The sequence below is a fragment of the Scleropages formosus genome, chromosome 20, assembly GCF_900964775.1.
Source record: "Scleropages formosus chromosome 20, fSclFor1.1, whole genome shotgun sequence".
Classification (NCBI taxonomy): Eukaryota; Metazoa; Chordata; class Actinopteri; order Osteoglossiformes; family Osteoglossidae; genus Scleropages; species Scleropages formosus.
In genome coordinates, this window is record NC_041825.1 from 25,544,124 (window position 1) to 25,563,290 (window position 19,167).

The window sequence follows — 19,167 nt, forward strand, 5'->3', positions numbered from 1 at the left end:
CCGGTAAATTGAGAGCTTCGCCTTACGACTCAGCTCCTTCTTCACCACAACAGACCGGTACAATGACCGCATTACTGCGGACGCCGCACTGATCCGTCTGTCAACCTGCTGCTCCATTTTTCCCTCACTCGTGAACAAGACCCCAAGATACTTAAACTCCTCCACTTGAGGGAGTAACTCACCCCTAACCCGGAGGGGGCAATCCACCTTTTTCCGACTGAGAACCATGGCCTCGGATTTGGAGGTGCTGATTCTCATCCCCACAGCTTCGCACTCGGCTGCAAACCTCTCCAGTGCACGCTGCAAGTCTTGATTCGATGAAGCCAACAGGACCACATCGTCCACAAAAAGCAGAGACGAGATCCTGCAGCCACCAAAACAGACACCCTCCGTTCCCTGGCTGCGCCTAGAAATTCTGTCCATGAAGATAATGAACAGAATCGGTGACAAAGGGCAGCCCTGGCGGAGTCCAACATGCACCGGGAACAGGTCTGACTTTTACTGCCAGCAATGTGAACCAAGCTCCTGCTCCGGTCATACAAGGAACGAACAGCCCGTAGCAACGAGCCCTGAACCCCATAATCCCGAAGTACCCCCCACAGGATGCCACGAGTGACATGGTCGAATGCCTTCTCCAGGTCCACAAAAAACATATGGACTGGTTGGGCAAACTCCCATGAACCCTCCAACACCCTAGTGAGGGTATAGAGATGGTCCAGTGTTCCACGGCCAGGATGAAAACCGCATTGCTCCTCCTGTATCCGAGGTTCGACTATCGGTCGGATTCTCCTCTCCAGTACCCTGGCATAGACTTTCCCAGGGAGGCTAAGGAGTGTGATCCCCCTATAGTTGGAACACAATCTCCTGTCCCCCTTCTTAAAAAGAGGGACCACCACCCTGGTCTGCCAGTCCAGAGGCACCGTCCCTGAACTCCACGCGATGCTGCAGAGGCGTGTCAGCCAAGACAACCCCACAACATCCAGAGACTTGAGAAACTCGGGGCGGATCTCATCCACCCCTGGAGCCTTGCCACCGAGGAGTTTTTTGACTACCTCAGCAACTTCAGCCAAGTTAATGGACGAGTCCCCCTCCGAGTCCCTGGCCTCAGCTTCCTCTACGGAAGGTGTGTCGGAGGGATTGAGGAGATCCTCAAAGTACTCCTTCCACCGCCCGAGGACATTCTCAGCTGAGGTCAGCAGCGCACCACTTCTACTGTAAACAGTGTTGGCGGAACACTACTTCCCCCCTCTGAGTCGCCGGACGGTTTGCCAAAATTTCTTTGAGGCCGACCGAAAGTCTTCCTCCATAGCCTCACAGAACTCCTCCCAGGCCCGAGTTTTTGCCGTGGCGACTGCCAGAGCCGCGCTCCGTCTGGCCCGCTGGTACCCGTCAGCTGCTTCAGGAGTCCCATGAGCCAGCCAGGTCCGATAAAACTCCTTCTTCAGCTTGACGGCATCCCTTACCTCCGGTGTCCACCACCGTGTTCGGGGATTGCCGCCATGACAGGCGCCGGAGACTTTATGGCCACAGCTCCGAACCGCCGCCCCGACAATGGAGGTGTGGGACATAGTCCATTCAGACTCAATGTCCCCAGTCTCCCTTGGGACCTGGTTGAAGCTCTGTTGGAGGTGGGAGTTGAAGACCTCTCTGACAGGGGCCTCCGCCAAACGTTCCCAACAGACCCTCACTATGCGTTTGGGCCTGCCAGGTCTGTCCAGCTTTTTCCCCCGCCATCGAATCCAACTCACCACCAGGTGGTGATCAGTTGACAGCTCAGCCCCTCTCTTCACCCGAGTGTCCAAGACATATGGCCGAAGATCAGAAGAAACGACTACAAAGTCGATCATCGACCTCCGACCTAGGGTGTCCTGGTGCCAAGTGCACTGATGGACACCCTTATGCATGAACATGGAGTTTGTCATGGACAAACCGTGACTAGCACAGAAATCCAATAACAACTCACCACTCGGGTTCAGATCAGGGAGGCCGTTCCTCCCAGTCACGTCCCTCCAGGTATCACTGTCGCTGCCCACGTGGGCGTTAAAGTCCCCCAGTAGAACGACAGAGTCCCCAGTGGGAGCGCTTTCCAGCACGCCCCCCTGGGACTCTAAAAAGGCTGGGTACTCTACACTGCCGCTAGGCACATAAGCACAAACGACAGTGAGAGACCGTTCCCTGACCCGAAGGCGTAGGGAAACGACCCTCTCGTTCACCGGGGTAGACTCCAACACATGGCGACTGAACTGTGGGGCTATTAATAAGCCCACACCCGCCCGCCGCCTCTCACCCTGGGCAACGCCAGAATAGTGGAGAGTCCATCCCTGGTCGAGAAGAGTGGTTCCAGAACCCAAGCTGTGAGTGGAAGTGAGCCCGACTATATCTAGATGGTATCTCTCAACCTCCTGCACTAGCTCAGGCTCCTTCCCCGCCAGTGAGGTGACATTCCAAGTCCCAAAAGCCAGAGTTGGTGCCCGGGGTTTGGGTTGGCTGGGCACTCAGCCCCGACCACTGCCCAAATCACAACGCACCGGCCCCTTATGTCCTCTCCGGCAGGTGGTGAGCCCACCGAAGAGCGGCTCCATGTCATGGCTTCGGGCTAAGCCCGGCCAGGCCCCGTGGGCATAGACCTGGCCACCAGGCGCTCGCATGCGAGCTCCCCACCCCCAGGCCTGGCTCCAGGGTGGGGCCCCGGTGACCCCATACCGGGCGGGGTGAATGAGATCCTTGATTTAATAGTCATGTCTTGTTTCCATTAAGCACAAACATCTATTCGCTTTCCCATCTCTCATTAAATAGCCTCCCCTCTGCATCAACTTTTCTTTTCTTTGACATGATGAGTCTATTCGTTTTTTTTATACTAATCCTATCACTCCATTAGAACTCCCCTGCAAGAATAAACAGATATCCAGACACTGCCATCTACTGGCTAGATCCCTTCATTGCGCAGGTAATAAAATTGAGATGCATTTTCAGGTCCCGAAAATAAAATTTATAATAACAATAAAATAATCTGTAAGCTCTCGCAGGCCACAGAAAAGGAGGGGGTGGGCTGGATTTGGCCCGCGGGCCTTGAGTTTGACACCTGTGGCCTAGACCACGCCTTGCGAGACGCCACGGTGAGAACAGTGTCCTGTCACTCAGAAGCCCCAGGATTTAACCCCTGCGCATTAGTGTATTGTCAGAAATGTGTAGTATGCAATAGGGGGTGTGGTGGCGCAGTGGGTTGGACCACAGTCCTGCTCTCCGGTGGGTCTGGGGTTCAAGTCCTGCTTGGGGTGCCTTGCGGCGGACTGGCGTCCCGCCCTGGGTGTGTCCCTTCCCCCTCCGGCCTTACGCCCTGTGTTGCCGGGTAGGCTCCAGTTCCCCGTGACCCTGTATGGGACAAGCGGTTCTGAAAATGTGTGTGTGTGTGTGTGTGTGTGTGTGTGTAGTATGCATGAAATATAACATTGGCAAGATGACCTCATTGCCCACATCGACCACTCCTCTGCCTGATGGACCTTTCACACACATTCAGCTCGATTTCATTGAATTAACTCCAAGCAGAGGATACAAGTAGTAGTTTGGTAGTGGTTGATGTTTTCTCTCAGTGTGTTGAGGCATTTCCTTGCAAATGGCAGGATACATGCACTGTGGCCAAATACTTACTAAAGGACATCATTCTGAGATTGGGTGTTCTTACACGCCTCACTAGTGACAGTGGGACTCATTTTATGATTTCTTTGCCACTATTGCTCCTATCACCCCTAGACTGGTGGAATAGCTAAGCGAGCTACTGTCAAAAATAAGTTGACCAAGGTGTGTGAAGACACTGGTCTACCCTGGCCCGATGCACTGCCTATAGTTTTAACAGCGCAACATGGGAGAACTCACAGAGAGCTGGGAGTATCTCCTTTGGAGATTCTGACAGGTCATCTGATGCCAGGCTGTCCTTTTCAAAATTTCATGAGCTAATAAAATTAGTCCAACACATCAGTGGGTGTTAAGTCGCTAGCATGTATACCTGTCTCATGACAGAGCAGTCGAACTTGGCTGTTATTATTTAATTATTAATTAAATTACTAATTTAATTAAATGTTACTTAATCTAGAATGCCCAGGAGGGGTGGGTAACCGCTGGCCCTTGGACCCCCAGAGGTTTTTTCTCTCCCTCAACTTTCAGCTGGGAGTTTTTGTTCCTTTCCTCTGTGGCCAATAGGCATACTTAGCTCTATAAAAGTACTATATTATGGTACTCATTAGTCAACTGTCTTCTAAGTTTCTTATCTGATGTATTTGTTTTTCTTGCCTCTGTGTTAAAGCGCTCTGTGTCACTGTGTGTGAAGAGCGCTCTATTCAAATAAATTGAATTGAATTGAATTGAATTGAGAGTTGGGGGCGTGGTGGTGCAGTGGGTTGGACCCGGTCCTGCTCTCTGGTGGGTCTGGGGTTCCAGTCCCTCTTGGGGTGCCTTGCGGTGGACTGGCGTCCTGTCCTGGGTGTGTCCCCTCCGGCCTTACGCCCTGTGTTGCCGGGTAGGCTCCGGTTCGCCGTGACCCTGTATGGGAGTAGCGGTTCTGAAAATGTGTGTGTGTGAATTGAATTCTTCGAACTAAAAAGTTCATTTTGGACACGTGACAATGAAAATCTTCACACACACTGCTACAGATACATCAGGCAATTTGTAATTGCATTAACATGATGATAAATTACAACTGGCCGTCATAACTTTTCAATTTTGATTGTAACTGTTAAAAGTCCGATAAAGCAATGAAAAGAGCAGTGATTTTAAGAAGTCGTAATGTTGGTTTTACGAGAGAGAAATGAATTGTACCCTCATATATTATATAGGTGTAATATGGAAAGTGTTAGCAATGGTATTAGGTACACTATGTGGGGTTTGAAGCAGTTTTTGGGTTTCCCAGGGGGCACAATTAATTGCACACTTTTTCCCCATGTATAGGGTAAACCCAATAGGTTTTTGCTCAATATGTGAAAAATACTGCACTCCATAGCTACCAAACAAATTTACTTTGATTCTACAGTTTATTACCCTCATTTTGAGTTAAAACAAGTGGGGATTCAATGAAATTTTGAATTTCAAAGAGGGCAGCATTTGTTGAATCTGTAGCAGCATGCTAACAATGAGGTAACTTTTACTGGAGCAATGGGGTCAAGAAGAACTTACCTCCTTGCGGTAACCCCTGGGCAATGTCCCTGACGGCTAAGTGCTCTTCAAATTGATCAAACTGGTCTCACTACTGCCACTCAAGCAACTTCACAAAAAAGAACTTTGCTGAGAAAACCCTTCCAATACTTAACTGGCCAAACAGCTTTACAACTTAACGTTGAAGGACTGACAGCTGCCAAATGTGATATCATCAAGCAACTTGCTACTGAACATAATGCAGTTGCAATCTTACTTCAAGAAATGCACTCCAACTCCAATGATCAGGTGAAGATATCTGGCTTCAGTGTAGTTAAAACTATACATGAAGAACATCATGGTATAGCCACGCTAGCAAAGTCAGATGTACAAATTTCCGACGTGACAGCTTAGCCAAAAAACAACAATACTCAATGGATAGCTGCACATATTGATGGAGTCAAATTCGTGAATGTGTATGTGAAAATGGTTTTTACATCTCTCCCAGTTTTTAGCCACCCAGCAATATATACTGGTGACTTTAATTGTCAACACGTCAACTGGGGCTACCACAATAATTCAGCCTGTGGAGAAGAACTAATCAACTGGGCATCAACTTTTTTATGACAACAAGTAACCAGCAGTTTTCACTCAGGAAGATGGAACAGTGGCACAAATCCAGACCTGGCTTTCGCAACAAAATGTGACGACCCACAAACCAGAACAAGAACAGTGTTGGGTATTTTTCCAAGATCACAGCATAGACCATCTATAATACAACACCCTGCACCGATCTAGCCCACATCAAGCTACTCAGTTAAACATTAAAATCTGCGGAAAGCCGACTGGAACAACTTTGCTAAGGACATTGAAGAAGCTATAAACAGTCTCGAAGACCCAACTAAATCAGAATCAGAATCAGAATGAGCTTTATTGCCAGGTATGTTCGCACATACAAGGAATTTGTCTTGGTGACAGGAACTTCCACAGCACAGACAGAATGACAGTGACAAGACAGATGAGAAGATAGAGTATGTGAATAAGGGATGAAAAATATATAAAAATATACAGTACCCAATATTATATACAAAAATAGTCACTAGTTACAAATGCAAGGGAGTGTGAGTAAGAGATATGATGTGATAAAAAGTTATGAATATAAATATAAATAGCATTATGTATTGCACTGGTTTACTCTCTGGGGGGGGGGGGGGGGGGGCGGGGGGGTTAACTGTTTATGAGGTAGATGGCCTGAGGAAATAAACTTTTCTTGTGCCTGGCTGTCCTGGTGCTCAGTGCTCTGTAGCGAGAATCCTGTTCGTGGACTTCAGCTAAGCCTTCAACACCATCATCCCACACCTCCTCCTGTCCAAATTAACCCAACACTCTGTGCCCACCTCCATCTGTTACTGGATCACCAACTTTCTGACAGACAGGCAGCAGATAGTGAGGCTGGGAAAATTCTCATCCAATACTCGCACAATCAGTACTGGCGCCCCCCAGGGATGTGTGTCTGGTGCAGCCATAACAACCTGGAGCTTAACACGCTCAAAACAGTGGAGATGATTGTGGACTTTAGGAGAAACACCTCAGCATTATCCCCACTCACCATCATGAACAGCACTGTGGCAACAGTGGAGTCATTCACGTTCCTGGGCACCACCATCTCACAGGACCTCAAGTGGGAGCTCCACATAGACTCCATTGTGAAGAAGGCCCAGCAGAGTTTGTACTTCCTTCGCCAGCTGAGGAAGTTCAACCTGCCACAGGAGCTACTGATGCAATTTTACTCCGCAGTCATTGACTCTGCACCTCTATAACTGTCTGGTTCGGCTCAGCTACGAAATCAGACATCAGAAGATTACAGCAGATAGTTCGGACTGCTGGAAGAATCATCGGCACATCCCCCCCAGCTCTCCAAGAACTGCACTCGTCCAGAGTCAGTAAAAGGGCTAGCAAAATCATTCTAGACCCCTCACATCCAGGCCACTTCCTCTTCAAACCTTTGCCATCTGGCTGGCGCTACAGAGCACTGAGCACCAGGACAGCCAGGCACAAGGAAAGTTAAAGATAACTTAAATGAATTATACAACAAATTCACCAAAAATTATTATGGAAAAACTCAAAAAGCACATTCCGAGTGGTATAAGAAAACTCTTTGTTCCTGGTTGGGACGAAGAATGTCAAGAATTATACAAAAACACCAAAGCGCTCAAACTAATGAAGAAGCAAAAATCACAGCTTCCAAACTAATTGAGCACCTAGAGACAACCAGACAAGAATGCTGGAGAGAAGCAGTGGAAAGCATGGATTTCTCACTTTCTAGTAGGAAAGCATGGACATCCATCCACAGACTTACTGGCACAAGGAAAAAGACAAAAACTAACAACACATCTGTTAAAGCTGCAGATGTGGCCACATATGTCATCAAAAATGACAAATTTGCAGAACGTGATAAAATTTTTACCCATAAAGTGCTCAATGAACTAAAAGAAGAGTTACACAAACCTTCAGCAGATACGGGCCTATATCAAGAATTTTCTCCTCAAGAAATAGATACTGCAATCAAAGGCCTCAAACCTGGCAAAGCTTCAGGCCCGGACAGCGTACACCCAGAATTCATCATAAATGCTAGAAAACAGACCATCAATTGGCTTAGGATCTTCTATAACATGTGTTTTAAAGAAAACAAAATTACAAAAATATAGTGACACGTAAAAGGGCTTGGCATACTTAAACCGAATAAACCACCAGAAGAAGCTAGTAGCTACCGACCTATAAGCCTGCTCAGTGCATTACATACAAACTACTAGACAGATTAGTCTATAACCATATCCAGCCAATAGTCGATCCACAGCTGCTGGATGAACATGCTGGTTTCCAACTGGCAAGGTGTACCACTGACCAAGTCATGCTACTAACTGAAAACATTGAAGAGAGCTTTCAGAATAGCCTAAAAAGATGTGCTGTGTTCGTTGACTTGTCAGCAGCATACAATACAGTCTGGCACAAAGCTCTAGCACTGAAACTCCACCAAAGAATTCTGGGCAAGATGTTAGTTAAGTTTATACTAACTCTGGCAACCAAGTGAAGCTTCATAGTGACAGTAGGGAAGGACAGCAGTAAGAAAAGATTCCTGAAAAATGGTGTGTCCCCAAAGATTGGTTCTTGCTCCCCCTGCTGTTCAATGTATATACTGCTGATATACCAACAACAGTGTCCAAGAAGTTCATCTACACAGATGACATTGCTTTATTAACTGCAGCAAAAAATTTTAAAGAAATATAAATGACATTAAGTTCTGATTTAAAGAAAGTGACTACTTTCAAAACTGGAGACTTAAGCTCAATGCCAGTAAGACTGTACAGTATGTGGTTGCTTCCACCTCACTAATGCCTTAGCAGACTACAAACTGAAAGTTACATTGAAAGAGAATGCCATTCTTTCAAACAATTTCCCAAAATACCTTGGAGTAACACTTGACAGAACACTCTCTTACAAACACCATTTAGACCAACTGTCAAAGAAAGTAAACACAAGGAATAACTTATTGAGAAGACTAGCTGGCCTCTCATGGGGAGCAAACTTCAAAGTGCTACAAATAACTTCAATAGCACTCATATACTCTGCAGCAGAATACTGTGCACCAGTATGAGCTAGAAGTGCCCACATTAACAAAGTAGACTGCGCTTTGAACACCACAATGAGAATTGTATCTGGCGGCATCCGCTCCATACCAACAAATTACCTACCTGTTGTAAACAGCATACCTCCTGCTGATATCAAGAGAAATGCACAATGCTATGTTTAGTTCCTGGAATGAGGAGACAGACCCAATTGCAGAGCAAACAGATTTTTATTATGGAGGATCCAAAAACTGTGGTCACTGACAGGCGGAGGTCTTTGATGTGCAATCGTTGTTTCAGGGGAAATCCAGAAAGCAAGGTCGAGTATCAGGCAATGGTCAAGAACACAGGCAACAAACTCAGGTAAGGGGTTTCAGGGAGCAAGGGGCAGGGACTAGGACAAGGAGACAAACATGTCGAAACGTTAGGCAAGAGGCGAACAAGGTTCCGCGTCAGTCGTGGTCCTGCCGCAGCCTTGCTGGGAACAGATATAATGATCTGTCAGATGCATTCTATTTCCTCATTTTTTTCACAAATACAGCTCTCATATGTAAACGCAAACAATAACTGTAATGTGTAATTGTATAACTGACATAAAACATCAAGAATCTTACTAGATGTCACGTCCCCCGCAGCAGGCACATCGGCGACACCTGCCGTTCTCTAATGGGAACGGCAATAAAGAGGGAAGCCGAGGAAGCCCAGACGCGGAAAGTTGTTTTGCCTCCTTGTTTCCCTTCGAGCCGTGCTTCAGCGAACCTACTCCGACATTGACCTTTTGCCTGTGTATTCCCGACCACGTTCTTTGCCTAGCCCTTTCTACTACGTTTGCTGATCGCCTGACCCACGCCTGTCCCTTGACTTTGCCTTTTGGATTCTGATTTGGCTTCATTAAACATCGGTGTACGAGAACTCTGCACTTGAGTCCGTCCTTGCTACACGCAACCATGACAGAAGGTTCCGCCTGCTACCAGGACTCAGCGGAGTATGTGCAACTGTGTACGGCGCTCGTCATGCAAGGCGACATTTTGGGAGCGCAAGACCAGTCACTGCAGCACCTACAAGAAACAATCGAAGGATTGATCCAGGTTCTCCTGGCAAGAGGGATTCTCAAACCCGCCTCCCAGACGGCACCCGCTACTCCTGTTGAGCCTGCCCCGCCCGCACCACCCGAGGCATCCGATACGGTTGCAAGGATCGCGACCCCAGAGAGGTATGACGGTTCGCCCGATCAATGTCAGGACTTTCTGATGCAGTGCGAGTTGGTCTTTTAGTGTTCTCCTCGCTTGTATCAGACGGATGCAGCTAAAATCGCTTTTGTCCTGTCCTGGTTGACCAGTCCAGCCCTGGCGTGGGCAGCCAATGGGTGGCGCACACACCTAAGAATGACCTATGCCACGTTTTGCGAGAAGTTCGAAGCGGTTTTTGACCACCCGCACGCGGGGCGCGCGGCGGGAAATTGTCTCATGCGTCTCACCCAGGGAACTCGAAGCGTGGCTGAGTATGCTCTTGAGTTCAGACCCCTCGCGGCCAAGAGCGGATGGAACTCTCCTGCCCTCCTCACCTGTTTCTACAACGGGCTGAACCCCCGGATCCAGGAAGAGCTCACATACAGGGGTGAGGAGGGGGACTTCAACCGGTTTCTAAAGACCGCCATCGCCATTGACAACCTTGGCAGGAGTAGGCAATCCCGGGGAGACCCGACCCTCCCCCCGGGGGCCGGCCCAGAGGAGGACCGGCTCAGGAGAGAAGAAAGGAGACGACGCCTGGTGGGGAGACTGTGTCTCTATTGCGGGTCCCAAGAGCATCTCCGTGCCGCATGCCCAGTGCGACCACCTCAAGGAACCTCCACAGACACGAAGGCAAGGCCAGGGGAGCACTGGGGACAGTTGCAGTTGCCAGTGAGTATTTCCTGGGGGGCAAACTGGGTGCAGGCAAGTGCCCTTATAGATTCCGGAGCAGCGGGCTGTTTTATGGATGTGGGCTTTGCCAAAGCACACCATGTCCCCCTTAAAACCTGTGAAGTCACCCTGAGCGTGAGAGCCCTGGATGGTCAGCCCTTGGGAACTGGGGTGGTTGATACCCGGACTGCACCTCTCCTGCTCGAAACAGGAGCTTGTCACCACGAGAGACTCACCTTCTTTCTGCTCCGAGCTCCAGACACCCCAATCATTTTAGGTTACCCCTGGTTGGCACGTCATGACCCCGTCTTCAGGTGGAGTACCAATGAGCTGGTTTCTTGGGGAGGATGCTGTCACGCATCTTGCCTCACCCTTCCTTGTCGGGCCACGTCGGTGGAAGGGGTAGAGGGCCTTCCCCCACCGGTCATACCCCTGGACTACGAGGATCTACGAGAGGTCTTCAGTAAGGTCCGCGCCGCCGAACTGCCTCCTCACCGGTCCTGGGACTGTGCTATCGACCTCTTACCAGGTACCACGCCACCTCGGGGTCAGGTGTATCCCCTGTCATTGCCGGAACAATGGGCCATGCAGGAGTACATCAGGGAGGCCCTCGAAGCTGGTATGATCCGGCCGTCGACGTCACCAGCGGCGGCAGGGTTCTTCTTTCTTGGTAAGAAGGATGGGGGACTGAGGTCGTGCATAGATTACCGGGGGTTGAACGCCATAACCGTCAAATACCCACACCCATTACCGTTGATCACCTCGGCCCTGGAGGGTATTCATGGGTCGACCTGGTTTACTAAATTAGACCTCCGCAGTGCGTATAACCTTATTCGGATCCGTGAGGGGAATGAATGGAAGACGGCCGTCTCCACTACACTAGGTCACTATGAGTACAGGGTCATGCCTTTTGGCCTAGCTAATGCCCCCTTGGTTTTCCAGGCCTTTCTGAACCATGTGTTGGGCGATTTCCTTCATCACTGCGTCATCGTCTACCTTGACGATATACTGATCTACTCAAGGACCCAAGAGCAGCATATCCAGCAGGTCCGAGCGGTCCTCAGGCGGCTCCTACAACATCGACTGTATGTCAAGGCAGAGAAGTGCGAATTCCACCAACGCCAAATCTCCTTCCTGGGCTACATCCTGAGCCAGGAGGGAATCTCCATGGACCCCAAGAAGGTGGGTGCGGTGACCTCCTGGCCTCAACCCACCACGGTAAGGGCGCTCCAGCGCTTCCTTGGGTTTGCCAATTTCTATTGTCGATTCATACATAATTTTAGCACAGTAGCCGCACTCCTTACCGCATTAATGGCTAGCAAGGACCGAAGACTCCCTTGGGGGGTGGAGGCGGAGAAGGCTTTCCAGGATTTAAAGAAACGGTTCATCTCCGCCCCAGTGCTGAAACAGCCGGACCCTTCCTTGCCGTTTGTGGTGGAGGTCGACGCCTCCGCGGTAGGGGTGGGTGCAGTCCTGTCCCAGAGGCAAGGGGACCCTCCGAAGTTGTACCCCTGTGCCTTCTTCTCCAGGAAGATGACCCCTGCCGAACATAATTATGACATTGGGAACCGGGAACTCCTTGCTATCAAGCTCGCGCTTGAGGAGTGGCGTCACTGGCTGGAGGGTGCTGTCCATCCCTTTGTGGTACTCACGGACCACTGAAACTTTGAGTACCTTGAGACTGCAAAAAGGTTGAACTCCCGCCAGGCCCGATGGACCCTGTTCTTCACCCGTTTTCACTTTACTGTTTCCTATCGACCAGGTACCGAGAATGGGAAAGCCGATGCTTTATCGTGGATTCATGACCCAGAACCGATGTCCACCAACCCAGAGGAGATCCTACCCCAGGGATGTGTGGTGGGTCCGGTCCACTGGCAACTCCTCCAGGAGATCCAAGAAGCCCAGGACAGCGAGCCAGAACCGCCCGGGAGACCAGCAGACCGTGTGTATGTACCCATTTCCTTCCGCACAGCAGTGATGAAATGGGCCCATGAGGCTCCGGAGGCAGGGCATCCCGGGATCCGACGTACCCTCTCCCTGGTACAAGGACGGTTCTGGTGGCCTTCACTGTCCGATGACGTCAGGGACTTCGTCCAGGCCTGCACCACCTGCGCTCAGACCAGGACCGTACCCAAAAAGGCAGCTGGTCTCCTACAACCCTTGCCTACGCCGACCCGACCCTGGATCCATGTGGCACTGGACTTCCTAGTGGACCTACCGGTATCCGAGGGTAAGACCGTGATCCTCTCTGTCATAGATCGTTTCTCCAAGGCCTGTAGACTGGTGCCCCTTCCGAAGCTGCCTACAGCTCTTGAGGTATTGGAGATCCTATTCGAGCAAGTATTTAAACTATATGGACTTCCCGAAGACATTGTTTCAGATCGAGGGTCCCAGTTCACCTCTCGGGTATGGAAGTCCTTTTAGGGCCGGCTCGGAGTAACGGTCAACCTTACATCGGGATACCACCCGCAGGCCAACGGCCAAGCAGAACGCTTACAGCAGGATGTTTCAAGGTTTCTCCGAGCCTACTGTTCCCAAAGACTGCACCAATGGGCTCGCTACCTGGCCTGGGCGGAGTATGCCCACAACTCTGTGCCTTATACATCTACAGGTATGTCGCCCTTCCAGTGTGTGTTAGGCTACCAACCTGTCCTGTTCCCTAGAGAGACCTCTCCGTGTCCTGTTCAGGCTGTGGAAACATGGCACAACGAAAGCGCCCGCATCTGGAGGACGGTCCGGTCCCACCTGCTCCACAGTGCGGAACGCCACAAACGTCAGGCGAACTGGCACTGGCGTACCCTTTCGTTCATGCCTGGGCAAAGAGTTTGGCTCTCCACTCGAGACCTTAACCTGAAGGTCCCCTCAAAGAAACTCGGGGCCCGCTACATCGGCCCCTTCAAGATAATGCGTCGCGTTACGCCGGTTACTTACCGCCTTCAGTTGCCTCTTAACCTCCGAGTGCACCCTACGTTCCATGTCTCCCTCCTGAAACCGGTAGGAGTGTCCCTGCATCAGCCACCAGTAGAAACCACACCACTGCCTACGCTACCCCTCGCAGGGGACGATGTCTATACAGTCCGGGCCCTTCTGAACTCTTGCCGACGGAGAGGTCGGCTGCAATATCTGGTAGACTGGGAGGGGTACGGCCGGGAGGAGTGTTCCTGGGTAGCTGCTTTGGACATCCTGGACCCCTACCTGGTTGCCGCCTTCCACAGGGACCATCCAGAGTGCCCAGCCCCGGGCCCCCGGGGGCGTCCTCCTTCTCGGCTTAGGGCGTCCAGGGCCGCCCGTGGAGGGGGGGGTACTGTCACGTCCCCCGCAGCAGGCACATCGGTGACACCTGCCGTTCCCTAATGGGAACGGCAATAAAGAGGGAAGCCGAGGAAGCCCAGACGCAGAACGTTGTTTTGCCTCCTTGTTTCCCTTCGAGCCGTGCTTCAGCGAACCTACTCCGACATTGACCTTTTGCCTGTGTATTCCCGACCACGTTCTTTGCCTAGCCCTTTCTACTATGTTTGCTGATCGCCTGACCCACGCCTGTCCCTTGACTTTGCTTTTTGGATTCTGATTCGGCTTCATTAAACATCGGTGTATGAGAACTCTGCACTTGAGTCCGTCCTTGCTACGCGCAACCATGACACTAGAGATGAGGCCAGGTCACGGCTCTTTTGAAAAATCATGAATGATTTTTGAACAATTGAATGATCATGATTTGAATGTTAATGAATGATTTTTCAGCCAAAGGACAGGAATTGAAAACCACGGGAAGGTGAAACGATCACTTTTATTTTCTCAGTTAAAGCAGCAGCGTGTTGAGCAACCATGCCTTTGGTTACAAGGGAGATGCTTCATAGCTCATGTTTGAGTCCTCAATTCATCAGCGCTCTTTGGGACTTCACAGCCAGTGGTTATATTCTTCTTCATCCCTACAGTCAGAGCTGCTGGGGCACCTGCAGGAGAAAGAAGAATACCCATGAGCCACTGATGAGGGTGCTGGATGTGAACTCCTGGATGGTTTCCTTACAGTAGACTGAAAAGACATCACGCCATTTGCGAAACAAGACAAGTGTGAGACTGTTAGAGTTCTTTCTAATTCATGTCCCCACCATAGACTGCATCTAGACACAACATTAAAATTCTTTTTGCACATTCAAGACACAGTCGTTTAGTGTCTCAACTTCCTAACTGCTAACTGAACGTTAAAGGCAACTCAAATAAAAGATGGTCAGGATCGTAGTATAATGCCTTTTTCCCCTTTCGTTGCCTTTGAAGAGACTCTTGCCGTGGTGATCTCATTTCTAGGCGTCTGTCTTTCCCAGTCAGTTCTGCCAGGTTCCCATCATCCTCCTCTTTTGCAATTCCTGTGCAGCCTTTCTGGAAGCAAACATGGCCACCACTGGTTGAAGAGTTACACTATTTCCATCCTCTAGGCAAATCAATCACTCATAACACCACTTTAGGTTTTTTTTTAAATTTTGCCAAACACGTGTGTGCCAACACACAAGACCCTCTAGCACATGGACCCTTGCTGTCCTCGCTTTTCTCTCTGTACACTATCTGTGTTTCAGTCACATCCATCTCTCAAACTCCCCCCATTGTACTGTTGCTGAAACTGCCAAATTCAGTTATGTCACCACAATGTGGAGAATCACACGACAGAACAACAGCTGATGCAAGCAGGATCAAAGGTGGGACCCATTCCTGGAGAGAGCAAGTACCACAAAAACCCTAGCAGTTATTAAATTATTTTATCATAATACTTATTGGCTGTATTAAATGGGACAATGGGTATTGTAGTGGTTTCAGTCTTACCTCAAGCTGTAGTACCCTTAAGCAAAGTAGTTAACATAAATTGGTCCAGTAAAACTGTCAGGCTGTATAGATGGCTAAGTAATCGTAAGTGGATAAACGTTAAGTTGCTTTGGAGAAGATCAGGACTCAATGAATGAAGGCAAACTACTTTATTAAAATGGGTAGGGGTCGAGGAATGTTCTTACAGGGGGTCCAGAATTCCAGGCTAAACCTCCATGGAATAGTTGTAAGAGAAGAGCATTGGGGACTAATGTAGTACGGACTAATGCAATATGGGAAAATTAATTATACTATAACGGCGCTGAGGGAAGCTGATATAGCTCAATGTAAATACTTAGTGTTAGTGTCTATTTCTGTACATTCTCCTGTGTTCTGTTCTGACTGATTGTGGTATTGCTTATGCATAGTTTGCCACGGGGGGAATTCTGGGGAGTTCAAGAGGTGACCCCTAACCATTTTGCAGGGAAGGGGTGCTTAGAGTGACCTGGGGGAGCTCTCGAGCATTCTTGGGACTGCTTGGTACCATCTGGAGCATCTTTCTCAAGACGCTCAAAAAGACATGTACACAGTCAATAAAGAGTATGTTCCTGTTACCCCGACTCCCGAGCCTCTCTCTAGTAGCTCCATGTGGGGACACTACAATACCAATGAGCTGGGTAAATCAACTGAAGCACTACAGTGATGAGCAAATTCATTTGCAGAAACTGATAATAATTTCTAAAAATGTTAACTCTGGGGAGGGGGTCTGGGGTTCGAGTCCTGCTTGGGGTGCCTTGTGACAGACTGGTGTGCTGTCCTGGGTGTGTCCCCTGCTCCTCCAGCCTTGCACCCTGTGTTGCTGAGTTAGGCTCCAGTTTGCCATGACCCCACTTGGGACAAGCGGCTTCAGCCAGTGTATGTGTATGTTAACTCTAGGCTGGAACCTGATAAGGAAGCTATGACAATAAAACTTATTTGATGAAAAAGCAAAGTTGTCCTGGTGTTGTCACATACAAACTGATCTTTCTGAGCGTTTTCAACAGTCTTATGAGTTGTACATAAACGGAGCTGGACCTCACTCATCTGAATAGAAGCAGAAAGATAAACAGAACTTGTGAGAATGACACTGGCAGGCAACACAACTCCCCAAGTGCCTCGCATCACCTGAGTCAGAAAAAGGGACAGAGAATATTGTTCATGATGTCTACATCGCCTTGATTGTCTGTGTTGCTTCCAGTAGTTATCAATGGTTGTGTTAGCCTGACACACACATAATGGCAATAATACTGCATTAATACTACAGTACAATAGTAAATAGTACGGTAAGACAATAATGAATTTGTCCCAATAATTTATTTCTGCCTAGTATCAGCTTAGAGGGGGAAATAACTCTTAATAGGAGAATCACCTTGATACAGTGATGTTTACATTTCAAGCGCTAATATACATAGATTTGCAACCTGAATGACAGAGCATGTCAGCAGAGAATGTGTTCTGATCCAGACCCTCTTTTCGTACAAACACGTCACACTGTCGTGATCCAATTGATCTACACACTCTGCTTAAGAGCACACAGCACTCAGGAATGCAGTGCTTTAATGGGGTGAGTTGGGGACAGCTAAGTCACGAACCGCAGCCGTGCATGGATGTTTTGGAAAGTTGCCCTGCGGTAAGCGACACTTTCCCAAAGAGTTCGGGCAGTGTGTTAGATGATGCGGAATACCATACCTCAATGATGGACAGACAGGGCATCATAGTCGAGGTAAACGAACCCTCGAACACGAATTCGCCCATGTATGAAGATATTGCTCCTTTTGTGAAGAAAGCGCCCAGCCTGCCTGAAGACCCAACCAGTCTGATGCGGCGGAGTGAGTTATAACGCTGCAAAAACAGGAGTGCTGTGCAACAAAAAGAAGCAGTCTGGCTCATGAGCATTGTTGCGGACTCGGCATGCAGCGAGGCAGCAGAGGCGTGAGTGGCAAGAAGGTTGGCCTGTCCGGGTCCTCCACCGAAAGGGGGCCGAGCGATTAAAGGTGCAGCGAGATGACACAGCGCACGTGAAAGGGGTGTTCGGGGAGCTGAGCAGCTACAGAGAGTCGATCTGACGATCCCACAAAATCCAGTCAGCTGCGGGGAGCACAAGGCGGTTGGCAAAAACCATGGGGATGCCACCAAGGCTGGCTACATGCGTTTAAAAGAGCTGTGCTGGGACTGGGCGGACAATGGACAACAATGGCCGCCTCGTCCCCGGGGCGCGCCGCCATGGCGGGCTACATTGACTCTCCCTGCCCCAACAACAAGCGCTGAGCGTCCGGGACCTGACTTCTGACCAGAGGCACATTTGAGACGGCGCCAGACAGTGGGACATTTCTGGGGCAGGTAGCAGCAGGGACATTACTATTTTTTTGAAAGGGGGGCAATGTACGGACCCACGTTACCAAGAGTTTGGGCAGGAAAATTGGTCTATTGTAAATAGTTGGATTGTGGGTAAGATGCACATAAAGTGTTCAGCTGCCGGGGGGAGTTATGGGGGATATAAGGGGGTGACTGTGTTTGCCAGCAAGAAAGGGAGAAGCCTGAGGAGTGCTGAGCAGGCTGGGGAAGCTGGCTTGAGGTAAAGGTCCTTCAGGAAAAGGGGTTCTTAGACCAAAAGCATTATTCCCCTGCATGCTGGTGTTCTAATAAACATTTGTAATAAACACTGCCTGTGCATCTTTTTTTGCCCCCTCTGAACCCAGAGTGCAGCATGCCACAATATTCTTTCTCAAATCTCTGAGTGCAGTGCTGCAACAGCTGGCTGATCAGATTACACACATAGAGCAACAATACCCAGACTGTTTTATTATCATCCTGGGAGATTTTAACAGAGCAAACCTCACCCATGAGTGAATGTTACTGGGTAAGTTCCTTTTAATTATTTATTATGTATGGTTTTAAGCCTTGGGGTATGTTTTTAGTGTTTTAAAGGTTCTGCCATGCTGTCTTCATATTAACTGGTCTTTGATTTTTATTGTTTTATCTTAGATTTTATTATTGGCATGGGAGTTTTTGGGATTAATTTATTTATTGAATAAAGATTTTAATTACCGGAAATGATGAATGGAGACATTTATTCCTGTTGAGTTGGACAGTGTGTGGAACCAGACACCTGGTGGGCTGGTGATCCATTCTGATCCGTGAGAAAAAAAAAAAAAATGAGGAAAAGGGGTCCTAACGGAGAACATTATTTCCCTGTGTGCTGGTGTTTTAATAAAACGTTTTAAATAAACGCTACTCGTGTCCTTTTTCACCCCATCAGAACCCAGAGTGCTGCGCGCCACAGTATCTTTAACCCTCCAACCAACACAATCAAAATAAAGCAATATTTTGTTTTCTTTGCTTTGGAGCAACCGGAAAATGTGAACTCCTCTCTCCTCATACCTCGAACACTGTCTTCTAACCCTTCTCGAAGTGTCTCCAAACCCCCATCGTTCCATCCCTCCATTCTCCAATTGGTCGCCCCCAAATCAAAACCCAATCAATTTACAATAAACGCAAAACTGCCAACATCACATATGGGTTGTAACTCCCAGCGCACGTTGGCACGGCTTCAAACTAACTGTATGTTGAAATCCTTCAACTTTATTTAAACCCTGAAAAAAAAAAAAGAAAAAAAAAAAAAACGAACAAACTAGTAGCACCACGCGGCTGCATATATAAAATACGTACTCGTGCTACCGTAAACG